Source organism: Carassius gibelio, chromosome B7 (genome assembly GCF_023724105.1).
Source record: "Carassius gibelio isolate Cgi1373 ecotype wild population from Czech Republic chromosome B7, carGib1.2-hapl.c, whole genome shotgun sequence".
In the NCBI taxonomy this organism is placed as follows: Eukaryota; Metazoa; Chordata; class Actinopteri; order Cypriniformes; family Cyprinidae; genus Carassius; species Carassius gibelio.
The window spans coordinates 987,239-1,006,165 of NC_068402.1; the positions used below are offsets into that span (position 1 = coordinate 987,239).

Here is an 18,927-nt window from a genome sequence, read left to right on the forward strand (position 1 = left end):
AAACCAAAACACCTGCACGTCCTCGTCACCGGCTGATCGGTCACAGCTGCTCCCCATCAGCCAGCACATTGAAAAGCAGCACATCTTGCACTGAGAAGACGTTCTCCAACAGAACGCGAAGCTGGACTAACCCCTCTCTCCTATCCCCACAGAAAGCAGCGAGTGACCGACAGCCCACACCCTTTGGAGCACGTCTGGACACCCACTTTCCCCTTGATTGGCACAGAGGAGCACGGAGAGCACACGGGGAGCACCAACCAGCGGAAAGCAGATCAGGACACTTCACCAGGAACCCTTCACTTTTCAATAAACCCACCCTCCGGGGCTTTTGATTTCACGTACCTCTTGTCGAGTGGTTCTTCACCCCGTGACAGTGGTGGAGAATGCGGGCAAAACAGTGAGGAATCACCGACAAGGTCACCGCCCCAACTCCTAATTTTTTTTTTGCTTTCTGTCAGCAGCACCACGGAAGGCAGCACGCGCGGCCCCGCGATGGAGGACGTCTTACAACGCCTCGCTGAGGTTAGCATCCGCCAGCAGCAAATAGCGGAACACCTCGCCACTCGCCTGGGCAGGACGGAGGATGAACTCGCCGCCGTCCGGGCGGCCGCGGCCCAGCGCGTTCCGCTACCTGAGCCTCGGGCACAAGCCACCCGTCTGTTGCCCAAGATGACGGCCGATGACGATGTGGAAGCCTTCCTTCAGGTCTTCGAAAACACTGCCCACCGAGAGGGATGGCCAGAGGACGAGTGGGCACGTGCGCTGGCACCCCTACTCACCGGTGAAGCACAGAGGGCTTACTTCTCGCTCCCCCTGACGAGTGCCGACAGTTATGTCGAAGTGAAGCGAGAGATCCTGGCGAGGCTGGGCCTCTCCCCTGTAAGTGCCGCCCAGCAGTTCCACGAGTGGGAATACAAGCCCCGGGTGCCAGCCCGTGCCCAGGCAGCCGAACTCAGCCGCCTCGCCCAGCACTGGCTGTTGGCAGGAAACCCCACACCAACACAGGTAGCGGAACGAGTGGTGGTCGATCGCCTCCTGCGCGCACTACCTCGCGCCCACCGACAGGCCGTCGGCATGAGGGACCCACGTGACGTCCGGGAACTAGTGGAGGCGATCGAGCTGGCGGATGCCGTTCATCCCAGCGGGGCAGGGGACCGGCTGCCGCCATTCCCCCGGAGGGTGGTCCAGGAGCGACGCCCGCTCGAAGGCACCGCGCGCCCCGTCAGCAGGCCGACGGTTCCCCCACCGCGAGATGAGCCCATGCCAAGTGCCGAACCACCGTCGCCTCCGCGAGCCTGGCTGGCAGGCTGCATCCTTCACCAACGGGTGCCGGCGGGAGCCCCCGAAGCAGTTGTGAAGGTGGATGGAAGACGGTTCCGGGCCCTGTTGGACTCAGGCAGTGCGGTCACCCTCATCCAGGCGCGGCTGTGCGCCCCGCGAAGCGGCCGGAAAAACTTCCTACCGATTACCTGTGTGCACGGAGACACTCGTCAAGTACCGGCCCGTGAAATGGTCATTTCGTCCCCCCAAGGCACCTGGCCAGTGGAGGTAGGCCTGGTGAAGGACCTGCCGGTGGCCGTACTGCTTCGAAGGGATTGGCCCGGCTTCGAGAAGCTGCTGTCCGCCGCTACCCAGCCTGCCAGCCCCAAGGGGAACCGTCGAAGACCGAGGCGGCCGCCTGGACCCCGCCGCCGACCGGCCCTGCTCGTCTCCGACAGTGGGAGAGAAGGTGAGGCCCCCTCCCAATCTACTAATCTGTTTTATGATGTCTACCAACAGGCCGCTGGAGGGGGCTCTTTCGCCAAGGAACAGCGGGAGGACGACCGACTCAAGCACTGTTGGAGCCAGGTGCGAGTCGTGGATGGAGAGGACGTCCTCCCCCGGCCCCACCCTCTCCCACATTTTGTCGTAGAGAATGGCCTGCTGTATTGTGTCGCCCAGCGTAGGGGGGAGGAGAAAAAGTTACTAGTTGTGCCTCGTGCCAAGACCGAGACCATTCTGGAGCTGGCCCATTCCCACCCCATGGCAGGACACCTCGCGGCAGCCAATACTGCCCAACGCATCCGCGACCGTTTCCATTGGCCGGGCCTGGACGCCGAGGTAAAGCGGTTCTGCCAGGCCTGCCCGACCTGTCAGGCCACGTCGCCCCGGACTCCTCCCCCCAGCCCGCTCATCCCGCTGCCTATCATCGAGGTGCCCTTCGAGCGGATTGGAATGGACATAGTGGGGCCGTTGCCGAAGTCTGCCCGAGGGCATGAGCACATCCTGGTCATCGTCGACTATGCCACCCGGTACCCAGAAGCAGTCCCCCTGCGGAAGGCCACCGCAAAGTCCATCGCCCAGGAGCTGTTTCTGCTGGCCAGCCGAGTCGGCCTCCCCTCAGAGATCCTGACTGACCAGGGAACCCCCTTTATGTCCCGGCTAATGGCTGACCTCTGCCGGCTGCTGCGGGTGAAGCAGTTGAGGACCACTGTTTATCACCCCCAGACTGATGGCCTCGTAGAGAGATTTAGCCAGACCCTCAAGCAAATGCTCAGACGTGTGGCGGCGGAGGACAAGCGGGATTGGGACCTCATGATCCCCTACGTGCTCTTCGGGATCCGCGAAGTTCCCCAGGCCTCAACTGGCTTCACCCCCTTCGAGCTCCTGTTTGGCCGTCAACCCCGGGGCCTCTTGGACGTGGCCCGGGAAGCGTGGGAGCAGCAGCCGGCCCCGCATCGTACCGTCATCGAACATGTCCGGCAAATGAGGGAACGGATCGACCGAGTGATGCCGTTAGTCCGGGAACACCTCACCAGGGCCCAACAAGCGCAGCAACGTCATTATGACCGGACAGCCCAGCCACGGGAGTTCCAACCGGGAGACCGCGTCATGGTCCTGGTCCCCAGCTCCGCCTGCAAATTTCTGGCCTCCTGGAAGGGGCCCTACTCGGTCGTCGAGAGGGTTGGACCGGTCACTTACCGCCTGAGACAGCCGGGACGACGGCAGGCGGAGCAACTCTACCACGTCAACCTCCTAAAGAAATGGGTGGGGACCCGGGACCAAGTAGCTGCCCTAAGCCTCACCGAGCCCGTGGTTGTGGATATCAACCCCCACCTTTCGGCTGCCCAGAAGACGGAGCTGCAGCACCTGGTCAGTCAGTTCCAGGATGTGTTCTCCTCTCAGCCCGGGCAGACCAACGTGCTTCAACACCATATCCGGACGCCCCCAGGAGTCGTCGTTAGGCAACGGCCCTACCGAGTCCCGGAGGCTCGTCGGCAGGCTATTGAGGAAGAGGTCCAACAGATGCTAAAGTTGGGGGTAATAGAACCATCCCGGAGTCCGTGGTCCAGCCCCATTGTGATGGTCCCAAAGCCGGATGGCACCCTCCGCTTTTGTAACGACTTCCGCCGCCTGAACGAAGTCTCCGAATTCGACGGGTACCCCATGCCTCGGGTGGACGAACTGCTGGACCGGCTAGGAAGGGCCCGGTATATCAGCACCCTAGACCTAACCAAGGGCTATTGGCAGGTACCGCTCTCCGAGGCCGCCAAGCCGAAAACCGCCTTCTCCACCCCCAGTGGCCACTGGCAGTACCGGACCCTTCCCTTCGGCCTACATGGGGCCCCCGCAACGTTCCAGCGGATGATGGACATCCTCCTGCGGCCTCACCAAGCCTACGCGGCCGCCTACCTGGATGACGTCGTGGTCCACTCCGAGGCGTGGGACGAACATCTGGATCGTCTGCGGAGGGTGCTCTCGGAGCTCCGGCGGGCTGGACTTACCGCCAACCCCCGAAAATGCCACCTAGCCCTCTCTGAGGCCAAGTACCTGGGCTATCAAGTCGGCCGAGGACTCATCCGGCCGCAAGACAAGAAAGTTGAGGCCATCCACGCCGCACCAAGACCGGAGACAAAGACCCAGGTACGAGCCTTCTTGGGGTTGGCGGGTTATTATCGTTGTTTTATCCCCAACTTCTCCTCTTTAGCCGCCCCCCTGACAGACCTGACCAGGAAGGGGCAGCCGGAGAAAGTATGCTGGACCCCGTCGGCGGAAGAAGCCTTCTCCCAGGTGAAAGCAGCACTCACGTCCTCGCCGGTACTCCGCGCCCCGGACTTTAGCTGCCCCTTCCTGCTGCAGACGGATGCTTCCGACACAGGACTAGGAGCGGTCCTCTCCCAAATTCAGGAAGGTGAGGAGCATCCGATCATCTACATCAGCAGGAAGCTGTCCCCCGCCGAGAGGAAATACGCCGCTGTGGAGAAGGAAGCCCTGGCCATCAGGTGGGCAGTCCTGGAGCTCCGGTACTACCTCCTGGGCCGCAAGTTCACCCTGGTAACCGACCACGCGCCCCTACAGTGGATGGCCCGCGCCAAGGACACCAACGCCAGGGTGACTCGCTGGTTCCTAGCGCTCCAGGACTTCCACTTCGAAGTCCGCCATCGAGCTGGGGCCGCCAACGCGAACGCCGATGGCCTCTCCCGGATCTGGACAGCTTATGCAGGTCTGTCAGGGGTCATTCCCCACCCTCCCCTAATCTCACCCCTACTTTCTACATGTCTTCGCAGGACCAGAACGACGCTTAGGGGGGGGGGATGTGACGAGCACTCCCAGAGGAATCAGCGTCGCCCTGGAAACCAAACCAAAACACCTGCACGTCCTCGTCACCGGCTGATCGGTCACAGCTGCTCCCCATCAGCCAGCACATTGAAAAGCAGCACATCTTGCACTGAGAAGACGTTCTCCAACAGAACGCGAAGCTGGACTAACCCCTCTCTCCTATCCCCACAGAAAGCAGCGAGTGACCGACAGCCCACACCCTTTGGAGCACGTCTGGACACCCACTTTCCCCTTGATTGGCACAGAGGAGCACGGAGAGCACACGGGGAGCACCAACCAGCGGAAAGCAGATCAGGACACTTCACCAGGAACCCTTCACTTTTCAATAAACCCACCCTCCGGGGCTTTTGATTTCACGTACCTCTTGTCGAGTGGTTCTTCACCCCGTGACAATATCTTCCTCATAATCAAATCAAACAAACAAACAATAAATAAAAATACATAAACAACTAAACATTTTACATTTATTCTTTGCTCAGACAACACTTTTCTAGTGTGTAATGAACTTTAATAGTAATAGTTGTGACCGATCAGATGACAGAGTTGAGTATAGTTGAGTAAAATTAATTTAATTTGATACATTTAGCCGTTTCACATTAAATTACTGCATTTTCTGGATTTTACTTTTCTTCTTACAGTATCATAAACTTAATTTACAGTGTGTTGTGTAGAAACTCTTGGGCCAGTTGTTCAGAGAACCGTCATCATCAGAGTGACATTCATTGTTGAGATGAAGCTTTTAAACAGAGTACACTGCATCACTGTGCTTCTATCAAACTAATTCAGTGCTCAACACTGTTTATACACAAAGCTTATTTACTGAACTGACAACTGCATTCTGAACTGAATTTAGCTACAGTTTGTACTTGGTCTTTGTGTTCATCATCTTAAAGTTTTTGGGATTTTAGTATGAATATGTTAGCCTTAACATTATCTATAAGTTAGTGTACAAATACACAATTCACATTACCAAGAAATAATTATTCAAAACGTTCAGTCTCTCATTTCTGTCAAAAAATATTTTAAATGATACTCGGGTCGCGGCCGGTCGGGTCGTTTGAAATAAAGATGCCAATTAAACCTTTGTAATTTATATAGTACTAGACACAATTTTGAAATACATAGGCCTACACTTTATTGGCTGAATAACTGGCGCGATTATAGAGTGAACACCTGTCCCGCTTTAAATTGTACTGTACAGCAATTTTACCCTTTGTCCCGCCTCACGCAAATTGAGCATCTGTCCCACTTTTTTATTCGACCCTGCCTAATAAATACACGGATACGTCCATAGGCGTACTGTTAACTTATGTCCATTAGTTCAGAGGAGAGCAATAAAAGCGTTAGTCGATAGGCTGAGTCGTACGTCAATCAAACTGTTGACTGGTGCACGTACGCCTCCTCAACATCGTCTATTTAAAATTGGAGAGCGAGCACTGTTCGGTCAGGTTAAGCATCTATGGCCAGTGTGGCCATGAAAAAGAGAAGATGCACTTTTAATAGTGAATGGACCGTGACATACTCTTGGTTCAGACCTGTAGATGGCGAAGCAGAGAGAGCTTTTTGAATTTAATCAAAAACAGTTTTTTTTCTGTGGGACATGGTGGAGAATACGACGTGAAGCGTCATGGTGCATGTGAGTACCACAGAAAAAAAGTGCATCATCAAGAAACAGCAAATCAGTGCAATCGTTTTACAATAAACCAAATGACCTACAGGCTGACAAAGTTTCAGCAGCAGAAGTGTTTATCATACCGTACATCACACACATTCATATCGCTCTACTGCAGGAACAAGTTTGCCCCAGTCATTCTTCCTGATTCTGAAATATCTAAGAAAAAAGCTGTAGAAACTTTGGGTGATATTTTGGGTCAGGTAGTGTCTTAATCTTTTAGTCGGTGGGTTTAAAAAGAAATATAGGCCATATATTACAGAAAGCTTGAAGTGTCTACTTTTAAACAAAAATATTCAAACCAAAATAAATAGGCTACTCTCTGATTATGTAATCAATATGAAATGTGCATTTCTCTCCCCATCGACAACATCTTTGCAGCGACACAGAAAACACCAGTTTATTACTAAACAATTAAATGTCTCCTTGACACATTCAAAATCATTACTTTAACAATTTCTTTGTGGCAAGCCTTATGTGTGCGGTCATAACACTTATTATCCTGTAGGCTATAGCCTATTTAAGTAATTGAATTAAGGGGGCGACGCATTTACTACTTTTAAAAAGTGTGGGTCAGGGAGAGGGTCGGGTACAATATTTTCTTTTTCTTTTTTTGCGGTCTGAGTTGCGGGCGGCTTAGTTGAAAACATCGGTCGGATGCAGGTTGTTGACCCGCGCATCACTGCGGTGAATGGCACGTAGTGCACTATATAGGGTACAGGAATCGATTCAGACAGTGTGAATATGCTTTGATTGAGGTAAAAGAAGTCTGGTTTCACGCTGTGTCACATGAACCTCCGCAGCACACAGTCTGCTCCCGTCAGACTCTGATTCCACTCAGTCAGAGGATAACAAACATGACTGATATTTTCAGCTGATTTAAGAACATCTTATTTTCATTTGTCAAGTGTCTCCTGCAACAAGGCACTTGTTTCTGTGTGAGTTGTGTAGAGTATGGCCAGTTTTCCTCTGTCACTATTTATAAAGTCAGTAAGTGTATGACAGTGTTTTAAATCTGTGTTCAGATTCAGGTGTTTAGCTCAGCACAACACACATCTGTACGAGCCTCACTGTGTCTGTAGTTTATAGTGTGTGAACTGTGAACAGAATACAGTTTCTCCATAGATTGACTACATTTGATCAAATATGCAATGCAGTTATTTTCAACTCACCCATCACAGTGAGATAAACAGCAGAGCTTGATTGTGATGAGTTTGGTCTCTGATCTCTCTGTCCTCTACACCAGTACTGACCCTGATCAGATGTAATTACTCCTCTGATAGTGAGAGTGTCTCTGTTTACAGTGTAACGATCAGACGTCTGTAACATTACACTGTCTGTGTCTTTATACCACTCATATCTCCAGTTACTGTGAGTCTCAATCACACAGGTCAGATTGACTGTCTCTCCAGTGAATACAGGACTGTCTGGAGTCACTGTCAGTGTAGATCTGGGGGAATCTGGGAAGAAAACAAAATGTGACTCAAAACACAGAAGACGTGAGTTTGCAGTGCAGAGTGACAATCACAAAATGTTATGAAGGTTTTATAAAACAAATTCATATGAATCTAGCAATAAAGACACCAGAACAGAAACATTCATGAATCTGCTCATAAAAATACATTTTTATATTAGAAACATATGATTTCACTTTGACTACATACACATAAAAGTTGAAATACTGTGTGTTATGTGTTAGAATGTAATTGATGTGTCACAAGTGTTAACCTGTGAGTGGTGTGTATTTTCTTGTCTCTCTCTCTTTTTCGAGATGTCAGTCATTTAAATTTTGACAATATTAAATAGTTACATTTATTTAGTCAGAATATTTCCTATTCCTTTTAGTTAACCCCTAAACATTGATGCATTAACGATCAAACATGTACTAACATGTAGTTAAGACTGTGTTCTTCATGAATCCATATGATTTCAGTCAAAGATGCTCTTGATTGATTAATCATTTGCTCATGTCTTCACTAATCATGAGTTCATGTTGAAGTAAATATTAATTCAAGTGTGAGTACATTATTATTCATGTATCTTTACTGTAGTGTTACCTAGAGAGAGTTCAGGAGGACAATGATATTAAACTCACCCTTCACTGAGAGAAAAACAGCGTTTGATCGTGATGAGTCTGATCCTCCATCTCTCCGTCCTCCACATGAGTAATAATCCTGATCAGATATAATTACTCCTCTGATAGTGAGAGTGTCCCCGTTTACAGTGTAACGATCAGACATTTTTAATATCAAACTGTCTTTATACCACTCATATCTCCAGTTACTGTAAGTCTCAATCACACACTTCAGATTGACTGTCTCTCCAGTGAATACTGTACTGTCTGGAGTCACAGTCAGTGAAGATGAATCTGTGAACAGAAGAAAACAGACTCTGAACTGAAAATCTGACTTAATGTAACTGATAGTGATTATGACTAAAATAGATATGTTATAATAAAAGTTGAAATAAATGTAAAATGTTTTATTCATTTCTTTGTTTTGTCAGTTGTATTTTGAAATGAGAAAGTTATTAAAACATTATTGAACAGTTCTTGTTCTGGCCGGTAGATGAGATTGTTTTCAGTAAAGCATCTACATTTACATTTAATTATTTAACAGATGTTTTTGTCCAAAGCCACTTACAAATGAGAACAATGGAAGCAATCGAAAAAGTTAGACAAGAAAACAACTAGAAAACAAGCAGACAGAATAGAGTAAAAAAAGACAATTCTAGCTTTTTTCTTTTGTTTTTTTTTTTTCTTTTCTTGTTCTTTTAAGAGCTCACAAGGCATATGTACACTACAGCTGTGCAGTGTTTTTTTTTTTTTTATTTGGTATTTGATTTTGCATAAATAGAATATATTTTTGAATAGGTTTATTTTATTTTATTTTTCTATTTATCTTTTGATGTACAGTCTATCTTTAATTCTTTAATCCATAAAATAAAATAACATGATATTTCATCTATAGTCACTAGATGACTGCAACGATCACTCGATGACTCATTTAGCTTTATGTTGAGACAGTATTAAAAAACTCTCTTTGGGTTAGGCTTAACTAAGTTTTCCTTATAGAATTTTAAATTGGTTTTGTTTCATTTCCTTTGATCATCACATCTGTTCATCTTTTTCTTTGTTATAAACTTTAGTTTCTCTGTTTTCTCAGTTCATTATCTGTTGTTTGTGTTAAAGTGCACACTGTTACATGGACTTGGATACCCTTAAAAAATTACACTGTGACAGGGGAACTTTATGTATGTATTTATTTATTTATTTATTTATTTATCCATCATTTAGCATCTAAAATTAGCCCTGAACTGCACATTATTCTTAATTGAATGAAAATACGACCCAAAATACGGTGTAAAAAGTCCATTTAAATAAACGCACATTTTGATTGGTAATGATGTTATACATTATTTCATGACTACAGATGCAACATGATACTGTCATTATTTTTACACTCGCTAGAGGGCACTTAACTTTAAAACGTAATAAGACACTTGCACAAATGACCTATGACAGGCTCCAGTACCTTGAGTGAGTCCAGCGTGGATGAAGGACATCAGCACTAAAAACAGAAGAAACACAGATATGAAGCGCATTCATTCAACACAATCCTACATAGCAAACGGACTTGGCCCAAATGTGGTATCAAGCTAGCACTGATGGCCTCCTGTTGGCAATGGCATGTACCCTTTCAGTCAGAGCTGGGCCATGTGTGACAATGACAGAACGGCGGGGATCTGGCAAACAACATGAAGGATGATTGCTGATGGGAGGAGTGTGGCCCAGATCAGTCAGGTGATATGTGACCCAAATCAGGCTAAGATCTGGCAGCATATTATGTGACCCATGATTAACAAGATAAATACAATATTACATGATAATGGTTAAATGATCACAGACATTTTAATGAAGTTTAGTATTGTTAAAATGTAGTCTTTGAAATGGCAAGTCAAAACAGAATGAAACATTATCATTTAAAAATTAAGTAAATCAGTAACGTGCATTTAACTGCACTTAATTATAATTTCATTACATTTGATATTATTATTCTTGGAACAAATAATCTTGGAATCCTTACATAAAGAGAGAGAGAGAATTTAACCGTTATCATGTAATATTTATTTGGTTTACTATGGGACACACACTATATGATCTATAATAGAGATTGGGGGCACATTATTTTTATTAGTATGCTGTCATGCACAAGCATTAAATAAAATGATCATGAAAGTATTTTATTTTTATTTAAATCCTGTATCCCCGTGTTTTGAAACGCGCGCCTTGACGGAGTGGATCGCGATAGTATTTTCAGCGTTTAACAATTTAAATGATTCCCTGCTCCTCACACTAATATTATATTCTGCTAGAGTGGACTGCAACTGCAATGCATCGTTCATTTGGACTACTGTGATACTGCTCTTTGTCACATCTGTAATAAATTATTATGATTAAGTTACATGTGTCTATCTGTTATAGTTCTCTTATAGACTGTATACACTCACTATTGGTTGATTTGTTCTTTATAAAAATAAATAGAAAAACCAATGCAATACGTTTTTTAATCGCACAGTTACATGATGTGTGGGTTTTAAGTCTGATTTTCTATTCAGTTTAATGTACTTTATTGACATAGATTGTGTCTACATTAAAGCATGTCACAAAATGAATAATTGCGATCATAGTAATATACAAGGTAATAATATGAAATATTAAATTTCCCAGACAGCAATATAGTGTTGGCCCAGATCCGGCCCACATCTGGCCCGCTTGATATAAGGCTCAGGTGTGGATCAGATTGGAGGATACTTGTTTACTTAAGGCTGAGAATTGGCACCAATAATAAAACCTGTTTTGGCCCAGATCAGGGCCAGCTAAGGCTGATTAACTGGCTGAGATTCCGGCCGGTAATGGCCCATGTGTGGCCCGAATCTTTAATCCAGTCCTGGGCCACTTCCAGGCCGTCATTGTTTGCGGTACTTGGGCCGAGGGAAGTCATTGTGTGGCCCGGATCTGGGCCAGAAGACATTTTCTATGTGGGTTCGAGAAGGAGGCGGGAACCGGCGGACAATAACAGTGAAGGTCTCAGAGCAATGTCATTAAAAGTTTCAATCGGTCTGCATTATTAAAGAAAAAAAAAACTTGCTCACTTCAATACACTATATTCTGCATGAGATTGCATACACCAAAAAAAATTCAAATGTTCCAAAAACTGTTTCAATTAGGCCACGTCCGTTTGAAATCTGCACGGTTTTCGTTCGGGAAATGGTTTGTAAAAAGCATTTCACATGTACAGGGTGAGCAGGGCACAAACGCAGGGTTAATTGTAACACTACAAGATTTAAACATTTCCACATGACAAAATGTACATAATTTAGCAATATTTCCTTGACATATCTCTGTTTAGAGAAAAGTTTGCCAAAGTTCTAAATCTTGCTGAACATTTATTTAAACATTGCAAAAATACATTTCTGCCTGAACTTAATGTCATCCATTTTTTTATTGTTTTTGTTTGTTTATTTAAAACGAGACACATCTGTTTATTATTATTTTTACCTAATTCACTATTTTAATCTCCAAACTGTTTTAGATAGTTCTGCTTGGCTTCTTATGCCTTTCTAAAAAAAAAAAAAAAAGTGTTGGATTGTGCTCCGTTCTCGCCGACACACACGGAAGGATCGTGAATGCATTTTCTGCAACGAAACACAGCAGCACAGATTACAGTTCACTGGAGTGAGCCTGTTTCACGTTTTTATGGACACTACATATTTTAACGTCGGTAAACAAAAATTAAAACTTAAATATTAGTAGTGAAATTTTTCAGTTGTACTCTAAAATAAAATGGTTATTTTTTCTTAAATACTTAATTTGTCATTTAACTTTTAAGTAAGATTAGGCTTAAACTAATTTCAACCGTTTTTTTTCTCAAATATTTTGGTGGGTCGTGAAATAGATTCAACTTGTCTAGGTGGGTCGTGAAATGGAAAAGTTTGGGAACCCCTGCTCTACATCATGAGGGGGTCTCTCCTCATCCACCACCAGTGTGCAGCATCCACCCGGATGATGTGACGACAGCCATAGTACGAGTCAAGAACCGCTTGCATCGGTTTTCGGATCACCAGTAGTTCTTTCGTACAATTTGATTCAATAAAACGGTTGAAGAAAACGGTTGACCGGTTCTTTTGCGTTCATTGGCGATGATGCCCTTCATTCAAGCCTTCAGTTTACCCGCCCTCATAACATTAGCACAGAATCAGTTCAGAATCAATCACTAAAAGAATCAGTTCGGTTCAGACGCTCTGTGTGTCGGTCTGCTTCACACTGAATCACACATGCGCAGTACCATCAGCTCATCGGTTCTCGAATCGGACACGTCTGACAGAAACGGTTCTTGACCAGGCGGCAAGTAAGTCGACCGGAAGTTGAAGTTGGCAGCGTGCCGCCATCTTGTAGCAGAACTTCACTTGAGTTAGCATCCCATTGACTCCCATTCATTTTGGCGTCACTTTGACAGCGAATAACTTTACATCTGAGGCGTTTAAAGACTCCATTTGTCCATTATTTATTTCTAAAGATACACAACAATGTATAAAGGGCTCCATTACCTTCTATGTTACATTATGGCCCCGTAGAAACAGTTTTTGTAAAAATAGGCTAACGATTACGTAATAACAACTCGACTCTCTGTCGCACAGTAGAGATATTACCGTACAGACAGGAGGAGAAGCTCGCAGGCAATTAACTTAATATGGCGTACTGGCGTTACATTTGAAAATACTATACAAAATAATTAATCAGAATACTTACTCCTGCTCACTCACGACAAAGAACTCTGCAAGAGTCTCTGCAACATTATCTATGGCAGTTTTCACGCACAGCTACTAGAAGATTTACATCTGTCAGACAGGTTGCTGATGTCATCAAGCTTAGTTTGAGTCTGCGAGTCAGAAACGGAAGTGCTAAAAAACGCAAAAAATGGGCTTCACTTGTCTCAATTGAGTTCCAATGGGGTCGCTGTGTCCATTTCTTTTACTGTCTATGTTCTTGACTCGTGAATGAGTTAATGTTTTGTTCGTTATCTGGCTCGGCTCGGTGTTCATCTTCAGTTCTCTCTTCACAGCAGTTCAGTCAGTGCACTGTTTGAGTAAATTAATTACTCCGGGATATTGGTTTGTTTGAACTCAGAGGGAGTGTCAGCCACATTAAAAAAGTTAACAGCTTAAGTAATTTGTGGATTAATGATAATTGGAGATAGGGCTGTGCAAAAAATCGAATGCGATTTTCATGCACATCTCATCAGTAAAGACGCTCCTGTAATTAGAAGTATATCTCCAGCACGTGTGTTCAGATCATGGTTGCCAGGTTTTCACAACAATTCCTGCCCAGTTGCTTCTCAAAACTAGTCCAAAACTAGCCCAATCGCGTTTCCAGGAGGTTCCCCGATAAAAAATTGCTTTCCGGGGTTAAAATGTAAGTTTTATGGCATGGTTGCTTTGGTAAAATATCACGTTATTGGTATCGTCGCTTCGACCCGCGGACATGAAAAACAACCACAGACTTGGCAACATTGGTTGGCATTTACTACACAGAGCCGTAATTCACTGACAATCTACATAAAATCGATTTTAAAATCGGTGGCGATTCTTTGTCGATTTTGAAAGCGATTTTGTGTTAGTTGTCGGTAGACTACGGCTCTGTGTAGTAACTGCCGCTCCACTTGAGCCATTGTTGCCAAGTCTGCGGTTGTTTTTCATGTCCTCGATTCGAAGCAACCCCAATACCAATAACGTGACATTTAGCCCCTAAAATGCGAATTTTACCAAGACAACCATGCCAAAAAAAAAAACGTATATTTTAACCCCGGGAAGCAATTTTTTTTTTTTTATCTGGGAACCTCCTGGAATTGCGATTAGTTTTGGACTAGTTTTGAGAAGCAACTGGGCAGGATTTGTTGTGAAAACCTGGCAACCCTGATCTGAACACATGTGCTGGAGATCACAAACTGATCACAAACTGCTTTGTTTTGAACTCTTTCACAACAGACACGGAAGAGAAGACAAGACAATGCTGAATAAAGTTGTAGTTTTTGTTATTTTTGGACCAAAATGTATTTTCGATGCTTCAAAATATTTGAAACTGACCCTCTGATGTAACATGGACTACTTTGATGATGTTTTTTTTTACCTTTCTGGACATGGACAGTAAACTTAGTTCTGAAGACGAACGGAGGTCTTACGGGTTTGGAACGACATGACATGAGTTATTAATGACATAATTTTGATTATTGAGCGAACTAACCATTTAACCTAATTGTCGCTCAGTATGTATTTTTATTCATTTGTTAATTTGTTAATTATATTATGGCCTATTATATATTTTGAGTGATCCTATATATTGTATTTGTTTTATAGACTTATAGTATCTAGTATCTGTTTTTCTCCTTTCACAGAAGCACTGCAGGTGCATGATGTGAGGATTCAATCCTGATGATCTGTGGTTTATGCTGCTATAAATTTTAGTCCAATTGCATAACATTAACTTGCAGTTTTTGGAAAGGCAAATTATTTCCAGTTCAAAATTACCTGAAAACAACATGAGGGTTAAGTCAATGTTGTCAGCGTCAGACAGGAAGTGAGGCTGTGTGTTTCTCAAACATATATTGTTATTCATAATTTATAGTCTGTTCTCTTTATTATTAATTACAGTGGCCGAGAAAGCTCAACACGCTGCAACTTAAGAAAACACATGCAAATTGAAAAAAACATATGCAAATGAAGAAAACATCTTTATAAGTTTGACAGCACAAGTGTTGCAAATCATCACAACACATGCATATAACGAAACGCGCTGCAAATACTTCACAACACATTCAAATTAAGAATCAATTAATGAAGCATTGCAAATTTATTTTCACTAACCTTGAAATTATATTTAGCTGAGGATTTTAAAGTTAGCCATCTTAAGTAACGTTTTACATTTAATCATGTAATTATTCAGCTTATTCAGGCTAATTATATCCAAAATATAAAGGAATCATGGTGTTAAAAAAAAAAAAAAAAAGAAAAAAACTCACCTTTCAGTTCATTTACTCCACTGACCAGTAGCCACTGCACGATAAACAAATCCCAGCCTGGTCCGACACTTTTTGAGGTTTCCTCTAAACATTTCCATTATGGTCAGTGCTATTTAGCACTTTTGTTAATTGCATGTGTTGTGAGGATTTGCAGCACTTGTGTTGTCAAACTGATGAAGATGTTTTTTTTTTTTTTTTTTTGTTTGCTGGTGTTTTTTCAATATGCATGTGTTTTCTTAAATTGCAGCGTGTTGAGCTCTCTCGGACACCGTAAATTAATGTTTTTATTACCTTAAATTATATGTATGTCTGCACTATGTATTTACTCTCTGTAATGGAAAGAAAAAAAATACTTGGAAATAAAACTCTTTCTGATTCTAATATTAACATTTGTGATCATTGTTTCACACCACAGATTCTTCACTGGAACAGAAGTCCAAACCACATTAGGTCAAAGTGTTGAGAAACACACAGCCTCACTTCCTGTCTGACACTGACGACATCCACTTAACCCTCATGTTGTGTTCAGGTCATTTTGAACTGGAGAGAATATTCTTTTTCCCCAAAATGCAAGTTAATGTTATGAAATTTGACTAAAACTTACTGATTTAGCATAGACTAGGTTTAACAAAAGCAATTCCCTTCACGTCTGCATTTTGATTTGGGCAGATCAGTTTGAGCGACTGCAAACAACATGATTATTGATCAGGAGCACAAGCACAACATCCTAGGCAAGAAAATATGCAATCTACCTGAGGGAAGAAGTCTTTCTCTATTGTAAGTTAATTTTAAATAGAGAAAAGAAAAATACTGATTTTTTAAATTGTAACTTCTAGTGTTTATTGAAGCACAAATCCAAGCACCAAAAGCAGCCCACACTCTCTAAGTTCTCTTTAATTAAAGATATACTTTTTCATTAATTCATAGGCAGTTACAGGCAATATTTAAAGGTAGTGACTATCTTGTTATATTTTATATAGTTTTAAGGTTATGTGGCGAGCCTGAGTCTAATATAAGGAAATAATATAGTGAAATACTCACAGATCATGAGAGGCAGTGCACTGGAGCCCATACTGACACATTAACAGACTGTTTTAACGGAGATGCGTCGCTAAATCAGACACTTCCTGCATTTCACAGTTCAAGAAGAGATGAGGGAGGAGACACAACTCTACACAGAGACACAAAACAGGAAGAAAAAGAGATGCATTCTAAGACAATTACCTGCTCTTTCAGTGCAAGCAAGTTGTTAAAGCTGTTTTTGTTCTTGAAAAGACTTGAAAAGTTTCACAGAGAATGTCTCCAGGTAATTTTTCTCACACTGCATTATTTGTTATTAGTTGTTCACAGTCAGAGCTGCACACATTACCAAACAACAATCAGCTCAACCTTTATTAAACTATAAAAAGTGTTGGGATGGTTGTTGTTGCAGCACAGACTGTATTAAATGTAACACCTGTGAACTTCCGTTATTTACATTTTGAGCACACAGACACAGGGTTTATAGTTGTTGAATAAACTCAAGTGTACACAACTATATTGGCGTCAACCGTCCATTATATTTATAGATAAAGAAAAAAAAAAAAAATGGTCGAGAGAGCTCAGGTGCAGCGAGGATGGAGAATCCCCTGGGGCTGAGACCACCACCATCCCTGTGCCTGGACTCAGCTAATCTAGCAAAATCATGGAAAATGTGGAAAGGTGAAAAGAAGAGTTCATGCTGTATATGGATCTCACTTTTGGCGGACGCTGGAGAAGCCGTGAAGCTAAAAGTGTTCAGATATCTCATTGGGGAGACGGGAAGAGAACTATGCGAAACCCTGGTTCCTGCATCATCTCCGGATCGGACAGTAAGCAGCTTATTATGTGCCTTGGATGATCATTGCAATCCAAAAGTGAATGAGACGGTTGAAAGGTACCGTTTTTTTTTGTCAGGAATCAGGCCTCTGATGAGAACATTGACAGATATGTGACGGACTTAAGAATTCTTGCTAGCACGTGTAATTTCGGCCAGATCAAAGACTCTCTCATCCATGATAGAATCGCTTGCGGCATACAGTTCAGTTTTGAGAGAGAGGCTTCTGCGGAAGCAAGATTTGATTTTGGAAAACTGTGTTCAAATCTGCAGAGCAACAGAGTTGTAGCGGGAAAACAACAGAACGATGGAAGGACGAGTAACAGAGGAAGTGCACGCGGTAAAACAGGCCGTGCGAAAATAAACAAGTATGAGCACTGTAAACTGCAAATTTAGCGGGAAAATGCACGAAAGAAACAAACAAAAATGTCCTGCATATGGTAAAAAGTGCAGAATATGTGGAAAAGATAATCATTTTGCCACAATGTGCAGAACAAAAATACATTCAGGAAAGAGAGTGCATAACATTACAGAGTCAGATGATGGGAGTTATGAAGACAGTAGAGACGGTGAACGCAGTGTCGAAGGAGAAACATGCTCCTGGGGAATAAACAGGTGAAGTTCCAGTTAGATTGTGGAGCCAGCTGTAATATAATACCTTTCAACCTGTTGAACCCATCCACACAAACTGAAAAGACTGAGTAGGTGCTGGTGATGTACAATAAAAGCACACTGCAGCCATTGGGGAAATGTATAACTACATTACGGAATCCAAGAAAGAAAAAACTGTACTGGTTAGAATTCATGGTTTGTAGATGAAGGGACTGCAGTGCCGCTATTGGGTAGCAAGCCATGAATCTAGTGAAAGTCCAGTATGAAAACATCATGGCTGTGGATAGCATCGTCACTGAGGAGATGAAAGATGAAATGTGGAACATGGATAATATCAAAAAAGACTATGCTGATGTGTTCCAGAGAGATGGATGTCTGGAGGGTGTGTACAAAATAGAAGCAGACACTACTGTAACTCCAGTAAAATGGCCAAAGAGAAGGGTCCCTGGTGCGATGATGGCACCACTCAAAGCAGAGCTGAGTGATCTTCAACGAAGAGGAATCATCACACCAGTGGACCACTTGTCATTGTCAAGAAGCCGTCAGGAAACCTCAGGACATCCATAGATACAAGACCACTCAACAGAGCTCTGAAAAGATGTCACTGTCCATTGCCGACAATTGACGACATTCTGCCAGACTTGTCAAGGGCAAAAGTCTTCACTGTGTGTTGTGTCAGGAATGGATTTTGGCATGTGAACCTGGATGAGAAATCAAGTTACATGACCACATTTGCCACACCGTATGGCAGATACAGATGGCTGAGGATGCCAATGGGTATCAGCCCAGCACCAGAGGTGTTTCAGAGGAAGCTCAGCCAAGCTCTGGAAGGATTGCTAGGTATCTATGTAATCGCTGATGACATCCTCCTCACAGGAGAGGGTGAGACGTTAGAAAGAGCAAACCAGGACCACAACACCAAACTGAGAGCACTGCTAAACAGATGTAGAGGGAAAAAAAAACATCAAACTGAAAGCTGAAAAGTTTCAACTGAGAAGGAGCAAGGTTCCCTACATCGGACATTTACTTACCGCTGACGGGCTCAGAGTCGACCCTGAAAAGGCACGAGCGGTTAGAGACATGCCACGTCCAACAGATGTTAAAGGTGTCCA

At 43.9% G+C, this 18,927-nt stretch overlaps 1 protein-coding gene and 2 long non-coding RNA genes across 3 annotated transcripts in view; 1 reads left to right on the plus strand and 2 right to left on the minus strand.

Annotated features, from left to right (window-relative positions):
• The window catches only part of LOC127962297 (uncharacterized), a 315,639-nt gene that overhangs the window by 289,243 nt on the left and 7,469 nt on the right, over positions 1-18,927 (plus strand). The gene's annotated exons all lie outside the window — the stretch shown is intronic.
• The window catches only part of LOC127962237 (leukocyte immunoglobulin-like receptor subfamily B member 1), a 238,583-nt gene that overhangs the window by 192,533 nt on the left and 27,123 nt on the right, over positions 1-18,927 (minus strand). The window lies entirely within an intron of this gene.
• Positions 8,530-16,418, minus strand: LOC127962305 (uncharacterized). Its single transcript, XR_008154561.1, has 3 exons — positions 16,390-16,418; positions 9,805-9,840; positions 8,530-8,639 (listed from the first exon to the last, which is right to left on the minus strand). It is a non-coding gene; the product is annotated as an uncharacterized LOC127962305 (long non-coding RNA).